This window comes from Aythya ferina (assembly GCF_964211825.1).
Source record: "Aythya ferina genome assembly, chromosome: W".
NCBI classification, from domain to species: Eukaryota; Metazoa; Chordata; class Aves; order Anseriformes; family Anatidae; genus Aythya; species Aythya ferina.
The window spans coordinates 13,951,748-13,964,216 of record NC_140313.1 but is presented as its reverse complement, the minus strand read 5'-3'; the positions used below and the strand labels follow the sequence as shown (position 1 = coordinate 13,964,216).

The 12,469-nt window shown below is 43.1% G+C and overlaps 2 pseudogenes across 2 annotated transcripts in view; one reads left to right on the top strand and one right to left on the bottom strand.

Annotated features, from left to right (window-relative positions):
* Positions 1–12,469, bottom strand: part of LOC311426497 (mitogen-activated protein kinase kinase kinase 1-like) — a 286,004-nt pseudogene that overhangs the window by 95,219 nt on the left and 178,316 nt on the right. The window lies entirely within an intron of this gene.
* The window catches only part of LOC311426261 (mitogen-activated protein kinase kinase kinase 1-like), a 67,988-nt pseudogene that overhangs the window by 33,850 nt on the left and 21,669 nt on the right, over positions 1–12,469 (top strand). The window lies entirely within an intron of this gene.

Sequence of the window (12,469 nt, the reverse complement as noted above, 5' to 3'; positions counted from 1 at the left end):
CCTAGGTGTTGTGGGGTTTTTGAGAATGCGCATGCCAAATTACAGTCTGATTGTAAACCCGCTCTACCAAGTAACCCGTAAGAAGAATGATTTTGAATGGGGCCCTGAACAACGACAAGCCTTTGAACAAATCAAGCAGGAAATAGTTCATGCAGTAGCCCTTGGGCCAGTTTGAACAGGACCAGTTGTAAAGAATGTGCTCTACACTGCAGCCAGGGAGAATGCCCCCACCTGGAGCCTCTGGCAGAAAGAGTCCTGGGAAACGCAAGGTCGGCCCCTGGGGTTTTGTAGTCGGGGATACAGAGGATCTGAGCTTGGGGCCATAGGAGTGGCTTCTGTGAGAAGGATCCATGTTTGGTAAGGGCCCCGCTGCTGACCAGAGCCGAGCCAATAAGTGATGGTTTTTTGTGCCTCTGTGAGAGCATATTTAAGATAGGGAAAAAAACGCTGTGCCTCACAGCAGCTGAGAGAGTGAGAAGAGTGAGGAACTGCCTTGCAGGCGCCCAGGTCAGTGAAGAAGGAGAGGTGCTCCAGGCACCGGAGCAGAAGTCCCCTGCGGCCTATGGTGAGGACCACAGTGGAGCAGGCTGTCCCCCTGCAGCCCGTGGAGGAAACTATGGTGGAGCAGGTGGACCTGCACCGACAGAGGCTGTGGCCTGTGGAATACTCCTGCTGGAGCAGATTCCGGGACAGACCTGTAGCCCGTGGAGAGGAGCCATATGGAGAGGAGCAGGTGACCTGGCAGGAGCTGCTGCCCATGTGGGACCCAGGTTGGAGCAGTTTGCTCCTGAGGGATGGACCCCATGGTACGGACCCATATCTGGAGCAGTTCTGGAAGAGCTGCTGCCTGTGGGAAGCCCACGCTGGATCAGTTCACCAAGGACTGCATCCCAAGGACTGACCCCACAGCACAGGGGACAAGAGTGACCTGGGTCTGTTCAGCCTTGAGAAGAGAAGACTGAGAGGGGATTTTATTAATATTTACAAATACCTTAAGTGTGGGAGACAAAGGGATTTGGCCAACCTCTTTTCAGAGGTTTGTGGGGACAGGGGAAGGGGCAATAGCCACAAAATGGATCACAGTAAGTTCCGCACCAACAAGCGAAAGAACTTCTTCACAGTGAGGGTGACGGAGCACTGGAACTGGCTGCCCAGGAAGGTTGTGGAGTCTCCTTCTCTGGAGATATTCGAGACATGTCTGGACTCCTACCTGGGCAACCTGCACTAGGGAACCTGCTTTGGCAGGGTTGGTTGGACTCAATGATCTCTTGAGGTCCCTTCCAACCCCTACAGTTCTGTGATTCTGTTAAAATGTCGGAGGTGGAAGGCTGCTGTATGGAGTCCTATGCGACGAGCTGCAGAAGCTGCTGAGGGAGAAGGTGAATCGAGTCAGTTTGCAGAAGTGAAGGCCATTCAGCTGGCTTTAGATATTGCTGAATGAGAAAAGTAGACAGTTCTCCATCTCTACACTGATTCATGGATGGTAGCAAATGCCCTGTGAGGGTGGTTACAGCAATGGAAACAGAGCAACTGGCAGTGCAAAGGCAAACCCATCTGGGCTGCTGCATTGTGGCAAGATATAGCTGATCGGGTAGAGAACCTGGCTGTAAAGGTATGCCACATAGATGCTCACATGCCCAAGAATCGGGATACTGAAGAACATCAGAAAAACCAGCAGGTGGATCAGGCTGCTAAGATTGAAGTGGCTCAGGTGGACCTGGACTGGCAACATAAGGGTGAATTATTTATGGTTCGATGGGCCCATGACACCTCAGGCCATCAAGGAAGAGCTGCAACATACAGATGGGCTTAGGATCAATGGGCAAACCTGACCATGACTGCTATTGCGCAAGTTATTCATGATTGTGAAACATGCTGCAATCAAGCAAGCCAAGTGGTTAAAGCATCTTCGTTATGGGGGAGGAATGGAGAGGTCCGATGTGTACCTCAAGGGGATCTGATGTTGGGTGGGAATAGCCCACGAGTTGAATTGTATTATGTTAATTATTTTATAATGCTGTATGTCATCACTACCTTGATTGCTACATGTCAATGTCCCATTAATGGTATCACAGTAACAGCCATGCAGATAATGATGAATGAATTTTGATAGAATTGGACAAGCACAGTGGTGTGATGGAACCAGAACGAGCTTTAGCATGTGATGATCCAACATCACACATCATCCCTTCTGCCCTGAAAGACTGCTGGGACAGATAGAGCCCAAAGTCAGTCACAGACTCCACAAGCTCAGTGGACATTTTATATACATATATGAAGGTGGTGACTAATTGGAATGTATTGGGAAGTGTGGGACCTAAGCATGACATAAATGGTATGGAATAAGGGGTGGCTATTGTCCTGGTTTTGGCTAGGAGAGAGTCAATTTTCCTCCTAGTAGCTGGCATGGTGCTGTGTTTGGGATTTAGGATGAGAATAATGTTGATAACACACAGGTGTTTTAATTGTTGCAGAGCAGTGCTTACACTAAGCCAAGGACTTTTCAGCTTCTCACTCTGTCCTGCCAGCAGGCAGGCTGGGGGTGCAGCAGGAGCTGGGAGGGGACAGACCCAGGACAGGTGACCCAAACTAGCCAAAGGGGTATTCCATCCCATCTGACGTCATGCTGAACAATTAATATGGGGGGCTGGCTGGGGTGGGGAGGGATGGATCTGCTGCTTGAGGATAGGCTTGTCAGCTGGTGGTGAGCAATTGCATTGTGTATCACTTGATTTGTACACACTATTATTATTATTATTATTATTATTATTATTATTATTATTATTATTATTATTATTATTATTATCCTTTCTTTTCTATCCTAATAAAGTGTCTTTATCTAATCCCATAAGCTTTCACTTTTTTTTCCTGATTTTCTCCTGTCCCACAAGGGGGTGGGGGGAGGGTGAATGAACAGCTGTGTGGAGCTTAGCTGCCAGCTGGGTTAAACCTCAACAATAAATCATCTTAATTTCAGTCAGCCTATTGTAAGTAGACGCATTAGTTATTAGGCAACTGATTTGTATTGTCTGTCCTGAAATGGCTTGAAGTTCAGCCATCCGAAGAGAGTCATTCCAACTCCACTCATCTTTTGAAAACACTTCATCTCCTTGTATAGCTAGAGTTGAGAGATTTAAGTTCTTTTGTTTTGCAGTTTTCCAACACTTGCACTATATCGTGACAATGCATTGTTCCAAGGGTCATTATGACATGTCATGGTGAAACACCTCAGCTCCATGCACAACCACAGTAGCCAAGTTTAAGTTTTCCCTGACGGCACGTGTTCCCTTAATTCCAGTGTATTTAACGTGGACTTGGGATCGTGGCCATTCTGTGTCTTTTTGGCTATGAACCAAAGGGGATTGCATTAAGGTCAGGGTAAAGTATAGTTTTATCAATTCAAACTGCTGATTTTTCATTCTCCAACTGTCTACATGCAGTTCACTCAGGATTCCTGTGAACACAAAAGGAAAGAAAATATGCTTGGTTGTATTCAACCGGCAGGGTTAAAAAGAGGGTGAAATCCACTGAGTGCTAATCCGGTGTACTTTTCCTGAACAATCTTTGGCTTGCCATGCGTAGAGTTTTTTGGGGATAGTTGGTACCATTGCTACTGTTCCAGTCTGAGGCATTTTTACCAGCACAGGTTGTCCAGTGTGAAATCCTGTAGGATATTCTCCTGGTTTAGTATAATGCTTGGGGTGATTGTATTGCTAGATGCACAGACTTTCATTTTGGTGCAGCCATCTAAGAATGGGCAGCACCTTGTATCAATGTCACTATTTCTGCCATGTTTGGAACTGTGGCAGTCAAAGGTATGGTATTAGCATTTAACTGTCTGTAATCCATGGTAAAACACCATTGCCCGGTTGGTTTCTTTACCAGCCACACCAGTGAACTGTAAGGTGAATGAGTCCTTTTAATAATGCCTCTTTCTTCCAATTCTGTTACCACACTGTCAATCCCCATAAGTGCTGCTGCTGGCAATGGATATTGCCAAACATTAGTGATTTTAGAGGGGGGTAAGGGTATAAATGTTTGTAACAGACAATCTCACTGTGCCTGAATTCCTTTGATGTGTCGTGAAACTCCACACCATCCCATCTGGGAGTTTCCACATTCATCTACCCAGTATGTCAAATCCTAAAATATTAGTATATGCAGCACCAACTAATACTTCTGCCCTGGTTAATTTTCATACCTCTGGCAGCCAGAGTGAAATTTTTGTGGTGGGACATTCTTTCTTCACACTGTCGATTCCTGTGATTTCAACCATGTGTCAACCAGGTCTTATACCCAGGGTTTGTGCTGTCTCATGGGTAATTACTGACATTTGGGCCCCAGTGTCAATGAGAAAGTTTAGCAGTATTTTTCGGGGTCCAGTGGGAAGGGCAATGGTAGGGTCAGAGTATTCAACAGAGCCATTGAATTGCTAATACCTGCCAAGCAGGGTGGCTCACTGCCCTCCCCGGAGATAGGAGTTTTTTTGGTTAGCTTCTGCCTCATCAATTGGGCTCGGTGCAGAAGGTGTACTTTCCTTATGGGTTGGGAGTTTTCCAGTTAGGCAATTCTCCCCAGCTGGAATATTTTCCTTACCCAGAGATTGGACTAATGTATGGAGAACCTCCATAGAGATGCCAAGCAAGATTGGTCAGGGTACACCCAAATCTAGGGCCTTACACCACAACTCACCCTGTTCCTTATTAGGTTTGAACCTCTCTTTGAATTTGGGGTATTTGGGGTTTTGAGTGTGGATTTGGTGAACTCGCCAGGAGTGATCTGGGGACTTAATACTGGATGAACTAATTCAGCCCATTCAGCGTCCATACTTATCTGTCTTGTGCAAATTCACTCCAGGTGGGAATGGGAGAGTGCAGATTTTGTCTACAACCACAATCACCTTCCCTATGAACAGCTTGTATGCAATCCTGGGTATTTGCTACAAACATCTTAAAACAATCAGGGAGTCCACGGATGAGAGGGGTTAATTGAGCTGGGTCGATAAGGGCTAACACTGGGGATTTCCTAAATTCAAATCTTTCATATATCACCTGTATGCAGGCTGCTTTCTGTACTGCTACAGCCAGGTTGGAATAGCCTGTGGCTCTAATTTCTAGTGTTTCCCCTCTCCTGAGGATCTATACCACCTGCCCAGTATGCAGCTCATGCAGTTAAGGAGCAGTTATGCTCTCCTGGCATGGTACTTTCAGGGTCTGCACTATGCGTTAATCTACGAACCTGCTTAACTGGAGCAGGTTGCATTTTATCTAAGAAATGATTAAACCTTTCCAGCAATTGTTTAAGATGACTATTCTCATTCAAAAGTTTAGCAACTGATTCCTAATGTTCTTCCTGTCTCCCTTTCAAAGGCTAATGATGACTTTAACACCACATTTTCCCATTTTAAAGTTGTATATTCCACATCAGAAACTAGTTTGGGAGCAGAAATTTCCTTAGCTTCTTGCTGAGTGTAAGACAAACAGACTCCTAATACTGCACAAATTACACCTTCACCTTTTTTCACTCCAATCTTTTGCATAACCTGACACTGCTTAATCCGTTCTACCACTGTCTCTCCATATTTCTAAAATTTTTGAGCCCACTCCTTCCCAGCCTGGGAAGGGGGACATTTGTATGTTTGCAGTTTATCCATGGCAATCCTGCCAAATACACCAATTTCTCTGTTGCATTAAAGGTGAGTGCAATTTATTAAAGCAAACGGTACACAGGTTCTTTGGATTGCCGGTGATAAATTCACTGTCTGCAAAGCACATACAAATACTGATTAAGGAGGCATTGGGGAGGCATTGGGGAGGCAAGGACAATCCCCAGACATGGACTGTATATCTTGAAACAAGACACTGGAACTCATGATAAGGAAGCGGCAGACAGACAGAGAAACAAACGTAAGGACTATAAATCTCAAAACTGGACATTGGAATTCATTATAAAGATACAACAAACGGAAGAATTAGCAACAACCAGCTCTTGCAATTAAGAAACATGCCAATTCAGCAGATTCCTGACCAAAGGTGAAAAGTACACTGTGAGGAAGACTTGGGGTCTTCCTCCCAAAGACCCCTGCCCACGTCCCAAAGACCCCTGCCCACAATTCTTGGAAGGCTCTGCGCAGGCGCAAGGTGCCAAAAGGCTAATTAGCATGAGAAGCGAGGGAAGGCGGGGATAGGTAATGAATATGTATAGGCGCTTGTAGAATATTGATAGATTGATTGTATAAATTCAAGACTGCTTTCCGCTTTGGGTATGCACGATAGGTGGAGAGATCCCCCGTGCATCCAGCGCTGCAATAAAGAATATACCACTTAAAGGAATTTCGGCTTCGATCTTTGAATCAATCTGGCACCCCAGATGGGACAACCTCTCTGCCGGACCGCAGGACCCGCTGGGAACAGGACTCCCTAGGGTACCCCCGGGATTTCCCGGAGGGACTCCTCGACTCACTGGATCACTGCGGAGGCAGACAAGGACCCCATCATTGTAAGTGAGTATATTCTTTATTCTGGTTTGGTTTTCTGGTAGACCGGTCATCTGGAACTGTCTGTAAGTCAGAAGGTGATCTTCTGCGAGGCAGTGTTTGGTATATACTTTGTGGTTAGCACCATAAGTATATGTTTGGGGACCTTAAGGAAGGAGCTCGCTTTAAGGTCCATCTGGAATTGTGTTGTCTATTTCGGTTTTCTGACTCATGGAGTATGGTATTTAACTCTGGTTATTGTTACTGCGATTTTGGCTATTTTCCTGGTGGTAATAGTAGGTTCGTGGCATTGTTATAAGAAAGATATCGTTATGGTGTTACACAGTTCGGTTTTCTGACTTATCGCACGTGGAATTTGACTCTGACTATTGTTATTGTGATTTTGGCAATATTGCTGGTAATAGTAGTTTTGTGACATCGCTACTGAAAGATATTGCGTGCCCGTATTTTTGTGAGTGATACGTTTTGTGATACGCTTTTGTAAGTAACGTGTATTCTGAAAGTGTAAACTGGAAAATGGGGGGGCAAACAAGCAGTGAAATTTTAAAGAAAAGTGTGTTAGGATGTGTTTTAAGTCACTGGAAGGATATTGGAGGATCTGCCGGTGGAAGTGTGAACAGGAAAACATTGATAAAATATCGTAATCAGTGGTGGCCACTTTATAAGCTGGAATGTGGAGAAAAGTGGCCCCTAAATGGAACTTTAAACTATAATATTTTGCTACAGTTAGTGTTGTTTTTGGAGAAGCAGAACAGGATGAAATGTTGTATACTGATGTTTCAGCATCTTGGTGGGAAAAGGTACAGAATTAAGTTGGCCCCTGACTGAGCCTTTGATGATGGCATTAGAGAAGTACAGGCTGGAGAAAGATAAAGGAAGTGTTAAAAGGGTTGTTGAAAGTGTTAAAGGTGTTTGAAGTTGAATGAGCAGGGAAAGAGGATGTAGGAATGTTAATAGTTCTGCCTCTGCCCGAGGCAGAGATCTTAAAATCACGGGTGTTAGCCCTTTAGGGCAAAGGGACCATGATGGGTCCGAGAGAGTTGTCACAGAAACAGAAAAGCAGCTAACTCTTAAAACAACCTGAGTTCATGTGCGAGCTCAGATTGCCGATGGGACCGCTCAGGGAACTGTGGACAATTGCATTCCCCTGACCGACCCCCGCTAAGACCCAAATCATCCTGAAAATTATGAACGGTTAAGTAAATACTAAAACCTGGATGAATTGGGAATTGAGAATATGCTTCCAACAAGGTCTAAAAGAAACCCCTATGGAATTTTTAGACCAACTCTGAAATGTAATGAAAATAAATAAATAAATAAATAAAACAAAACGGTTTGGACCTGGCTTCGGAGGACAAATTGACTAGCCTTTTCCTAGGGTAATTGACCCCTGATTTCAACAGGAATAATGGGGACCTGGGGAATCTACCCTAGCGGATCCTCCACTGGTTATAATGAAGCTAGGGGAGGAATGGAAGTGAAATTTCTTATTGATATGGGGCAACGTATTCAATTCTAAATCAAGCATTAATGCCTTCACAGAATTATTATGTTAGGGTAAAAGGTGTGTTGTGGTTTAACCCGGCCGGCAGCTAAAAACCACGCAGCTGTTTGCTCCCCCTCCCCCTCCCTCTCTGGGACGGGGGAGAGAAATGGAAAGTGGAGCCTGTGAGTTGAGATAAAGACAGTTTAATAAGACAAAATAATAATAATAATAATACAATGATGATAATAGTACCACTACTAATAATGTGTACAAACAAGTGATGCACAATGCAATTCCTCACCACCCACTGACCGATGCCCAGCTTAACCCCGAGCAGTCCGGCCCCCTCCCCCCGGCTAGCCACCCCTATATATTGTTTAGCCTGACGTCAGATGGTATGGAATACCCCTTTGGCTAGTTTGGGTCACCTGTCCTGGGTCTGTCCCCTCCCAGCTCTTACTGCACCCCCAGCCTGCCTGTTGGCAGGACAGGGCAAAAGGCTGAGATGTCCTTGGCTTGGTATAAGCACTGCTCTTTAACAATTAAAACATCGGGGTGTTATCAGCACTCTTCTCATCCTAAGCCAAAACATAGCATTCTACCAGCTACTAGGAAGAAAATTAACTCTGTTCTAACTGAAACCAGGACAAGGTGTAACCGAAAAGGCTTATTTTTGTGAACCTTTGAAGTACAAGTTAGGGAAACAATGGGGCATACACAGATTTTTATATATGCCTAGCTCCTCATGGGCACTCTTAGGTAGAGATTTATTAGAGCAAGTAGGAGCAGAAATTGTCTTTGAAAAAGGGAAAATGGAATTAAGTATAGGAGAAGAACAACTAACAAATGTGTTAAGCTTGGCACTAATACAAACTGACCCTAAAAGTGAAATACCTTTAGAGATCACAGATCAAGTATGTCCAGGAGTTTGGGCTACTGAAACCCCTGAAAGAGCTAAAAATGTGACCTTAATAATTATTAAATTAAAGCCAGGAGAGAAACCCGTTAAGGTTAAGTAATATCCTTTGAGGATAGAAGATAGGAAAGGAATTAAAGAGATAATTAATAAATTTTTACAGTATAGATTATTGATTGAATGCGAATCAGAATACAATGCACCCATATTGCCAATTAAAAAGGCAGATGAAAAAGCTATAGGCTAGTTCAGGATCTGAGGGCCATAAATAAAATCACTGAGGATATACATCCAGTAGTGGCAAACCCTTATACTTTGCTGACTAAATTAAAGAATAGTCAAGTCTGGTTTACCGTACTGGATTTAAAAGATGCCTTCTTCTGCCTAGGCTTAGCCACAGAAAGCCAAAACCTATTCGCCTTTGAATGGGAAAATCCCGATTCAGGCAGAAAGATGCAGCTTACGTGGACATTACTACCTCAAGGATTCAAGAATAGCCCCACTATTTTTGGAAACCAATTAGCAAGGAACTCAAAACATGGATGCCTCCGGACACTGAAGGTGCTTTGTTACAATGTGTAGATGATCTCTTAATAGCTACCGAGACTAAAGGGAGTTGTATTCAATGGACTATAAGTCGTCTCAATTTTCTGGGTTTAAATGGATATCAAGTCTCTTGACAGAAAGTCCAGCTGGCTCAACAAAGTGTGACCTATCTGGGATTTGAAATTTCGGAAGGACAACGAGAACTAGGAACTGAACATAAGGAAGTCATTTGCCAGACTCCAGAACCTCAAATGGTAAAGGAGCTACAAACCTTTTTAGGAATGACAGGTTGGTGTCGCCTTTGGATTTATAATTATGGACTATTGGTAAAGCCTCTATGTGAATTGATAAAGATTAACCAGTCAAAGTTAGTCTGGACTGGAGAAGCACAAAAAGTCTTTAAACAACTTAAACAAGAATTGATGATTTTGAAATATCAAGCAATATTGGTAGAACAGGACAACGTGGAAATTGTGATAACTAATATTGTGAATCTAGCCTCTTTTCTTAGTGATGCTCCGGCACAACCTGTGATTCACGATTGTTTAGAAACTATAGAGACTGTGTATTCCAGCCGACCAGACCTTAAGGAGGAGCCCATGGAAGATGCGGAAGAAACTTGGTTCACGGATGGGAGCAGTTTTGTTATGCAAAGACAACGTAAAGCTGGATATGCTATAACAACTACTCAGCAGGTAATCGAGTCTAAGCCTTTACCCCCTGAAACATCAGCTCAAAAGGCGGAGATAGTTGCTCTCACGAGAGCATTGGAACTGGCAGCAGGAAAAAGGGTAAATATTTGGACAGATTCTAAATATACATTCGGCGTGGTACATGCTCATGGAGCAATTTGGAAAGAACATGGATTGCTGACCGCTCAGTGAAAACACAAAGTATGCTGAAGAAATTTTAAAATTGTTAGAGGCTGTAAAACAACCAGAAAAGGTAGCTATCATGCATTGTCAGGGACACCAAAAGGGGAACACCGATTTTGAAATTGGAAATCGATTGGCAGAGGCTAAGCAGGCAGCTGAAATAACTGAGGTGAAGGCATTGTCTTTGATACCAGACGGTAAAATCCAAACTATATACAAATTATACAAAAGAAGACTTAAAATTAATTGAAGATTTGAAAGGTAAAATGAAACCAGATGGATGAGTATATTTAAAAGATAACCACATAGTAATACCCTCTAGTTTGACATGGCCCATAGCTCTTACAGAACACAATAAAACGCATTGGGGAGGCAAGGACAATCCCCAGACATGGACTGTATATCTCGAAACAAGACACTGGAACTCATGATAAGGAAGCGGCAGACAGACAGAGAAACAAACGTAAGGACTATAAATCTCAAAACTGGACATTGGAATTCATTATAAAGATACAACAAACGGAAGAATTAGCAACAACCAGCTCTTGCAATTAAGAAACATGCCAATTCAGCAGATTCCTGACCAAAGGTGAAAAGTACACTGTGAGGAAGACTTGGGGTCTTCCTCCCAAAGACCCCTGCCCACAATTCTTGGAAGGCTCTGCGCAGGCGCAAGGTGCCAAAAGGCTAATTAGCATGAGAAGCGAGGGAAGGCGGGGATAGGTAATGAATATGTATAGGCGCTTGTAGAATATTGATAGATTGATTGTATAAATTCAAGACTGCTTTCCGCTTTGGGTATGCACGATAGGTGGAGAGATCCCCCGTGCATCCAGCGCTGCAATAAAGAATATACCACTTAAAGGAATTTCGGCTTCGATCTTTGAATCAATACCAAAAGTATGAGTAACACAGCCTGGCTATAAACATGTTAAAAAGTATAAAGCGACTCTATAGAGATTTATAAGTTTCCCAGGGAGGCACTTGGTATAACCAAGCGTTCAAATCTTACCCAAAGGCGTCCCAATGGGGGAGGAAGAGAGACTCAGCCCGTCAACTGATCCCAGGAGTCAGAAGGTATCCTTCACAATGGTATCTTCCCTAACAACCTTTCTCTCTTAAGCCAATTTATATTATTTTCTATCTTTTAGGTGGAGCTTGAGTGACTCTAGTCATACATATCTTGGTTACAATTGCTGCAAAGTTTTCTCACTTGTGTTTAAAAGTATAGTTTCAGAGAAATCCAGAGTGCATGCTCGGTGAGGGGTGGTCACACCTTGGAGATGGGTAGTTTTTGGGATGGAGGTGTGTTTTGGTATTATAATATTATAATGAGAAAAGTTCACTGCAGTACAGCATTTTGTCAAAAACATGACAGGCCGTTGGCTCAGGGTAGCAAATGTGAAGTTTATCAGTTTTGGTCTGTACAAGAACAATCAAGTTCCCATCTTATCACAGAGCCTAGCTTCGGTGTCTCCACTCCGCTCCACACTCTGTACTGTTCCTCTTAGAGTCAGCACACCAAGTTCCCCCAGTGTGATTAACATCTAAGATTGAAGGCTTAGGGAACTCCTATGTAGTGCAGCTACACTCCACCCTGGAAGCTTCTTCAGTCCTTTCAAAACCTTTTCTTTAAAATGTGAATATCAGTTTAATTTCCAAGTCACCTCAGGCAATTATTCCACACATGTTTAAGGCATACAATTAGGAAAGACTTCATTACTGATACAGCAGTTTTCTCTTCAAAAAAACAAACATTTTTATCCTCTAAAATTTAGACAACAAAATGGCATATTTGAAAACATTGTGCCAAAATAAACTACACCAACATTTGAATGTTTGTTCAAAGAAAGAAATGAAAAAAAAAAAGATGTATTGAATAACCCCCCTTATTTAAACTAATAAAAAGGAAAAAGAAAAACACGCTACATCTTTGGCCCAAAATTGTTAGATATCACCTTATTTAAAAAGGTTTTTCCTAAAAAAGTTAAACATGGACAAAAGCTAATCTTGATATTTTTGCTTTAGAGTTTAAAATTGTGAATTACTTACTATAAAAAGTAGTGCAATTCAAAAATATCTTGACGAGGAATGTCTATATAAGCTGTACTATAAGTGTATGTGACATCACTGAGAGCAGTTGTGCTCAT